Below are 7,500 nucleotides of genomic sequence, written 5' to 3'. Positions count from 1 at the left end.
CATTTCTTGACAGGACATGGGCCCTTTTCCACCTACTTGTGTAGGACTGGCAAAAGAGAAACCACAGACTGTGACTGTGGCGAGGAAGGAACCCCGGAGCACACTCTGTGGGACTGTCCACAATTTGCTGAAGTACGGGAACAACTGCCCCCTAACAGAGATGTTAGAGCGCTACTCCGGAGCAGAGAGCACTGGAGGGCGCTCAACACTCTTGCGTCTGCAATATCCGCACAGGCTCTGGATCAATATTTGCAGCGGAGGGCTTTGGAACTCGTGAGGGAAAGAGCAGGAATGCTCCATGACCCCGACACGACTCCGGAGACCAGCAGCAATGATTCAGATGACGACTCATGGGCTGACGATGACTAAGTAGCGACAGACTCTAGGCCAAGAACCCGGAAATTCCGGGCTCGACGATGGGCAAGGCCTGGCTAGCCCGAGCCGAGTGCTGTGGACCCTGCTACCCGCAGGAGAAACGTGCGCCGGCTGATTGCCCATTGTAAGCGGATGCTACGGCGGCACCACCTCCACGCGGTTCCCCGTGGGCACTGGACGGCAGGTCGCGAGACCTGAAGCCCGGTGGCAAAGAGTGCTCCTCTGTGGATATAGAGGGTCCGTTCCCCCGCACAATGGTGACGGTGTGGGGGTAGTTTTTCCAAGACCGCTTCCTGCGGTGGCGACGCTGGGGTAGAGTCGACCACTCGCCCATTGTGGAAGGTAAACATTCTGCTGTTCATCAGTACTTTACTAATAGTTCAGTCGTCTCACGGCACTGCTTAGTAATTGATGCAGGGCCACATAGATAGATGATACATGCGAATGTCCCTATACATGCAGTAAGTTCGTCGTGGGCGCTGGCCGGCAGGCCGCGAGACGTGACGCCCGGCGGCAAAGAGTGCTCCTCTGAGGATATAGATGTTCCGTTCCGCCGCACAATGGTGACGGTGACCGCTGCCTGCGGTGGCAACGCTGGGCACAGTCGATACTCGCCGTGTGGTGGAAGGTAAACATTATGCGGTACATCAGTACTTTCCTAATAGTTCGGTCGTCTCACGGCACTGCTTAGTAAATGATGCAAGGCCAAATATAGATGATTTATGCGAATGTCCCTATACGTGCTGTAAGACTGGGCACACAACGTGAATCGCACGTCAGCCAGACACTCGAACATGCACCACTCTCGGCCTGCAACGGAGACACACAATACGTAAACATCTGGAATGCGACAATGTCGAGTGCATCCTCTCTGCCACATTGCACCGTCGACACTATGATAACCAGAGCAGTAGGTCCACCTATAAAAGCACAATACCCCACTCCTCCGACAACTACCATTGCTCAGATAAATCAACACCACCAACACACATCCTACACAGAGGGGCACCAAATATCATCCCCCGCCCTCGTGTTATACCACATGAAAAATTGCAGAAGTGAGAGACACACATCCGCCAGCCTCTTGCTACAAGCATCGAACCGACGTGACGTATCTGACGGTGACTCAGGCATCCGTGTACTGCCACCACTATCCACCCCCCCCCCCCTCTCTCTCTGCCCCCTTCCCACACAATACCAAATTTAACCAACTTTATCGCTTAACCTAACTGTGGCTGTACCAGTTTATCGCTTAACCTAACTGTGGCTGTACCAGTTTATCGCTTAACCTAACTGTGGCTGTACCAGTTTATCGCTTAACCTAACTGTGGCTGTACCAGTTTATCGCTTAACCTAACTGTGGCTGTACCAGTTTATCGCTTAACCTAACTGTGGCTGTACCAGTTTATCGCTTAACCTAACTGTGGCTGTACCAGTTTATCGCTTAACCTAACTGTGGCTGTACCAGTTTATCGCTTAACCTAACTGTGGCTGTACCAGTTTATCGCTTAACCTAACTGTGGCTGTACCAGTTTATCGCTTAACCTAACTGTGGCTGTACCAGTTTATCGCTTAACCTAACTGTGGCTGTACCAGTTTATCGCTTAACCTAACTGTGGCTGTACCAGTTTATCGCTTAACCTAACTGTGGCTGTACCAGTTTATCGCTTAACCTAACTGTGGCTGTACCAGTTTATCGCTTAACCTAACTGTGGCTGTACCAGTTTATCGCTTAACCTAACTGTGGCTGTACCAGTTTATCGCTTAACCTAACTGTGGCTGTACCAGTTTATCGCTTAACCTAACTGTGGCTGTACCAGTTTATCGCTTAACCTAACTGTGGCTGTACCAGATTATCGCTTAACCTAACTGTGGCTGTACCAGATTATCGCTTAACCTAACTGTGGCTGTACCAGATTATCGCTTAACCTAACTGTGGCTGTACCAGATTATCGCTTAACCTAACTGTGGCTGTACCAGATTATCGCTTAACCTAACTCAATTTGTCCCTTAACCTAACTCAATTTGTCCCTTAACCTAACTCAATTTGTCCCTTAACCTAACTCAATTTGTCCCTTAACCTAACTCAATTTGTCCCTTAACCTAACTCAATTTGTCCCTTAACCTAACTCAATTTGTCCCTTAACCTAACTCAATTTGTCCCTTAACCTAACTCAATTTGTCCCTTAACCTAACTCAATTTGTCCCTTAACCTAACTCAATTTGTCCCTTAACCTAACTCAATTTGTCCCTTAACCTAACTCAATTTGTCCCTTAACCTAACTCAATTTGTCCCTTAACCTAACTCAAGTTGTCCCTTAACCTAACTCAAGTTGTCCCTTAACCTAACTCAAGTTGTCCCTTAACCTAACTCAAGTTGTCCCTTAACCTAACTCAAGTTGTCCCTTAACCTAACTCAAGTTGTCCCTTAACCTAACTCAAGTTGTCCCTTAACCTAACTCAAGTTGTCCCTTAACCTAACTCAAGTTGTCCCTTAACCTAACTCAAGTTGTCCCTTAACCTAACTCAAGTTGTCCCTTAACCTAACTCAAGTTGTCCCTTAACCTAACTCAAGTTGTCCCTTAACCTAACTCAAGTTGTCCCTTAACCTAACTCAAGTTGTCCCTTAACCTAACTCAAGTTGTCCCTTAACCTAACTCAAGTTGTCCCTTAACCTAACTCAAGTTGTCCCTTAACCTAACTCAATTTGTCCCTTAACCTAACCCACGTTGTCCCTTAACCTAACTCAAGTTGTCCCTTAACCTAACTCAATTTGTCCCTTAACCTAACTCAATTTGTCCCTTAACCTAACTCAATTTGTCCCTTAACCTAACTCAATTTGTCCCTTAACCTAACTCAAGTTGTCCCTTAACCTAACTCAAGTTGTCCCTTAACCTAACTCAAGTTGTCCCTTAACCTAACTCAAGTTGTCCCTTAACCTAACTCAAGTTGTCCCTTAACCTAACTCAAGTTGTCCCTTAACCTAACTCAAGTTGTCCCTTAACCTAACTCAAGTTGTCCCTTAACCTAACTCAAGTTGTCCCTTAACCTAACTCAAGTTGTCCCTTAACCTAACTCAATTTGTCCCTTAACCTAACTCAAGTTGTCCCTTAACCTAACTCAAGTTGTCCCTTAACCTAACTCAATTTGTCCCTTAACCTAACTCAATTTGTCCCTTAACCTAACTCAAGTTGTCCCTTAACCTAACTCAAGTTGTCCCTTAACCTAACTCAAGTTGTCCCTTAACCTAACTCAAGTTGTCCCTTAACCTAACTCAAGTTGTCCCTTAACCTAACTCAAGTTGTCCCTTAACCTAACTCAAGTTGTCCCTTAACCTAACTCAAGTTGTCCCTTAACCTAACTCAAGTTGTCCCTTAACCTAACTCAAGTTGTCCCTTAACCTAACTCAAGTTGTCCCTTAACCTAACTCAAGTTGTCCCTTAACCTAACTCAAGTTGTCCCTTAACCTAACTCAAGTTGTCCCTTAACCTAACTCAAGTTGTCCCTTAACCTAACTCAAGTTGTCCCTTAACCTAACTCAAGTTGTCCCTTAACCTAACTCAAGTTGTCCCTTAACCTAACTCAATTTGTCCCTTAACCTAACTCAATTTGTCCCTTAACCTAACTCAATTTGTCCCTTAACCTAACTCAAGTTGTCCCTTAACCTAACTCAATTTGTCCCTTAACCTAACTCAATTTGTCCCTTAACCTAACTCAATTTGTCCCTTAACCTAACTCAAGTTGTCCCTTAACCTAACTCAAGTTGTCCCTTAACCTAACCCACGTTGTCCCTTAACCTAACCCACGTTGTCCCTTAACCTAACCGACGTTGTCCCTTAACCTAACCGACGTTGTCCCTTAACCTAACCGACGTTGTCCCTTAACCTAACCGACGTTGTCCCTTAACCTAACCGACGTTGTCCCTTAACCTAACCCACGTTGTCCCTTAACCTAACCCACGTTGTCCCTTAACCTAACCCACGTTGTCCCTTAACCTAACCCACGTTGTCCCTTAACCTAACCCACGTTGTCCCTTAACCTAACCCACGTTGTCCCTTAACCTAACCCACGTTGTCCCTTAACCTAACCCACGTTGTCCCTTAACCTAACCCACGTTGTCCCTTAACCTAACCCACGTTGTCCCTTAACCTAACCCACGTTGTCCCTTAACCTAACCCACGTTGTCCCTTAACCTAACCCACGTTGTCCCTTAACCTAACCCACGTTGTCCCTTAACCTAACCCACGTTGTCCCTTAACCTAACCCACGTTGTCCCTTAACCTAACCCACGTTGTCCCTTAACCTAACCCACGTTGTCCCTTTGCCTAACATAGTTCACTGCTCGGAATCTCTGGTGTCGTTGTTATCCTCATGTAGATGTCTTGCGAGTGTTGCTTACTTTCCACATATTCCTGCTATCCACTGTCAATTGTACTGCAATAGGACTATATCGCCGACCCCCCCCCTCCCCCCCCTCTGTCCCCCTCTGTCCCCCTCTTTGTGTCTCTGTCCTCTCAAGCTGGTCGGTCTGGCGTTTGAGTGTTAAATGAGCCTCGCAGCTGTTCAGTTGCATTCAGATGTCGACGCCCTCAGTGTACGTCGTGGTATGGTCTGTGTCCATTGTCCGCTGATGTCGTACGCGTAACCCACACGCTGTACCGATCATCGGTCGTTACGTACAGAGTGAAGTAGTGTGATACGTGTGACCGTACGCTGGCTGTGCCCAACGGTGTCGAATCTCAATTTCCATATGTTGTGCTTGATGCTACTTGTCTCGTCTCCCAATAACAGCTAGGTTGCACTGTGGTACGCCGTAGAGGCGTGTGGGAGGAACGTACGAACGCATTGTATGTCACCCTGGGTCGCTGGGGGTGGTGGTGCGGTGAGTCAGGTCAGGTCAGGTCAGCGTGAGCCGTCTGATGTAGTGACGCGTGTATTCCGACTTTGTCGTATTGCCTCACACAAAGTGCTACCCTGGTGGACCGCGTTCCATATCTGGGACATGCCGCAGATGCCGGTTGACAGTGGATCGCGGAAGGTACATCGCATACGTGCGCGGGCCACCTTCCACGTGTTCTCTTCTGCACATGTCGCAGTGTGTATGTGGTCTGATGTAGCGTGTCGTGACACATGACATCCTGGCATGCAAGAATTGTTGAATTCGCAAATGTAGGTGGACATCTACGTTTACTGCCCAAGATACGCAAATGAACTGGAAATCCGTTGTTGAGCGGTTGTTCACGCTGGAGGTGAATCTGTGATGGCGACGATCGGTACAGCTATTAACCGGTTGTTTCAGCGGTACCCGCCACATCCACACGCGTGACTAGGCCCATGTGGGTATGAAGCGATACGCGGCGGTGGCTTGGTGGGACTGTTCCCGGCCGGTGAAGGGGGGCCGCCCGGCGTGTTGGCCGCGCGCTGCGTGGGCGCACGCGCAACAGGCGGCTGGTGGGGGGCGCCGAGTGGCAGGAGCGCCAGCCGACGGGCCCGGCAGGCGGCGCAGCTACGCTGCGGCGCACCCTGCACGCGGCGCCTGGCGGCCAAAGTTGGTTCAGCCGAGCCCGGTGCGAAGCGCGGTGGACATCTGCAGTGTGCTGGTCTGATTGAGGACTGTGTGCGTTGAGGATGCGCCGCCGCCTGGCACTCGGCGCCGCGACGCCGTCTGCTGCTCGGTCGCCCCAGCGGTTCTCGCAGGTGGTTTGTATCGCAGTTGTGCGGACGTGTTGGCGCGTGCGCTGTGCTGGGAGAGTTCGCTTCTGCACCCAAGTGGGGCTTTGCCCTTGTGTGGCGCTGGCGTTGGAGCTGCCGGTCACCATAGGTGGCGCGTGTTGTCTCCCGCCGGCAATGCCACGACAGCACGCTCCCGGGCCTCTGTCGGCAGCGGCAAGCTCAGTTGGGAGCAAGGGTGTTCGCACTAAAACCGTCTACTCGCCTAACTCCGGGCGATTGCGCCTCTCTCGAAACCGACCAAGTACCTAGGACGGCGCTGCGCGCCGCCGGGACCTGAGAGGGTTTCGAGGTGTATCGTGCAGGGGAGCTCGGCCTCCTCCTGTTTGCAGAATAATTGAGCGGACGCTTGCGTGTTCGCGCGGGCCCCCGGGACACACTCCCGGGCGGCCGGCTGCTCAGCTCTAGTTGACGCAGCTCCCTGGTTGATCCTGCCAGTAGTCATATGCTTGTCTCAAAGATTAAGCCATGCATGTCTCAGTACAAGCCGCATTAAGGTGAAACCGCGAATGGCTCATTAAATCAGTTATGGTTCCTTAGATCGTACCCACGTTACTTGGATAACTGTGGTAATTCTAGAGCTAATACATGCAAACAGAGTCCCGACCAGAGATGGAAGGGACGCTTTTATTAGATCAAAACCAATCGGATTGGCTTGTCTGGTCCGTTTGCCTTGGTGACTCTGAATAACTTTGGGCTGATCGCACGGTCCTCGTACCGGCGACGCATCTTTCAAATGTCTGCCTTATCAACTGTCGATGGTAGGTTCTGCGCCTACCATGGTTGTAACGGGTAACGGGGAATCAGGGTTCGATTCCGGAGAGGGAGCCTGAGAAACGGCTACCACATCCAAGGAAGGCAGCAGGCGCGCAAATTACCCACTCCCGGCACGGGGAGGTAGTGACGAAAAATAACGATACGGGACTCATCCGAGGCCCCGTAATCGGAATGAGTACACTTTAAATCCTTTAACGAGTATCTATTGGAGGGCAAGTCTGGTGCCAGCAGCCGCGGTAATTCCAGCTCCAATAGCGTATATTAAAGTTGTTGCGGTTAAAAAGCTCGTAGTTGGATTTGTGTCCCACGCTGTTGGTTCACCGCCCGTCGGTGTTTAACTGGCATGTATCGTGGGACGTCCTGCCGGTGGGGCGAGCCGAAGGGGTGCTTTCGCGTCCCGAGGCGGACCCCGTTTAAATCCTACCAGGGTGCTCTTTGTTGAGTGTCTCGGTGGGCCGGCACGTTTACTTTGAACAAATTAGAGTGCTTAAAGCAGGCAAGCCCGCCTGAATACTGTGTGCATGGAATAATGGAATAGGACCTCGGTTCTATTTTGTTGGTTTTCGGAACCCGAGGTAATGATTAATAGGGACAGGCGGGGGCATTCGTATTGCGACG

At 50.3% G+C, this 7,500-nt stretch overlaps 1 non-coding gene across 1 annotated transcript in view; it reads left to right on the top strand.

Moving 5' to 3' along the window:
* The first annotated feature begins 6,523 nt into the window (after positions 1–6,523).
* Positions 6,524–7,500, top strand: part of LOC126321762 (small subunit ribosomal RNA) — a 1,893-nt gene continuing 916 nt past the window's right edge. Inside the window, exon 1 of the ribosomal RNA XR_007558523.1 lies at positions 6,524–7,500. This exon is cut by the window's right edge and continues 916 nt beyond it. This is a non-coding gene — a ribosomal RNA (small subunit ribosomal RNA).

Source organism: Schistocerca gregaria, unplaced genomic scaffold (assembly GCF_023897955.1).
Source record: "Schistocerca gregaria isolate iqSchGreg1 unplaced genomic scaffold, iqSchGreg1.2 ptg000764l, whole genome shotgun sequence".
Lineage (NCBI taxonomy): Eukaryota > Metazoa > Arthropoda > Insecta > Orthoptera > Acrididae > Schistocerca > Schistocerca gregaria.
This window is presented reverse-complemented; position numbering and strand designations above follow the sequence as displayed.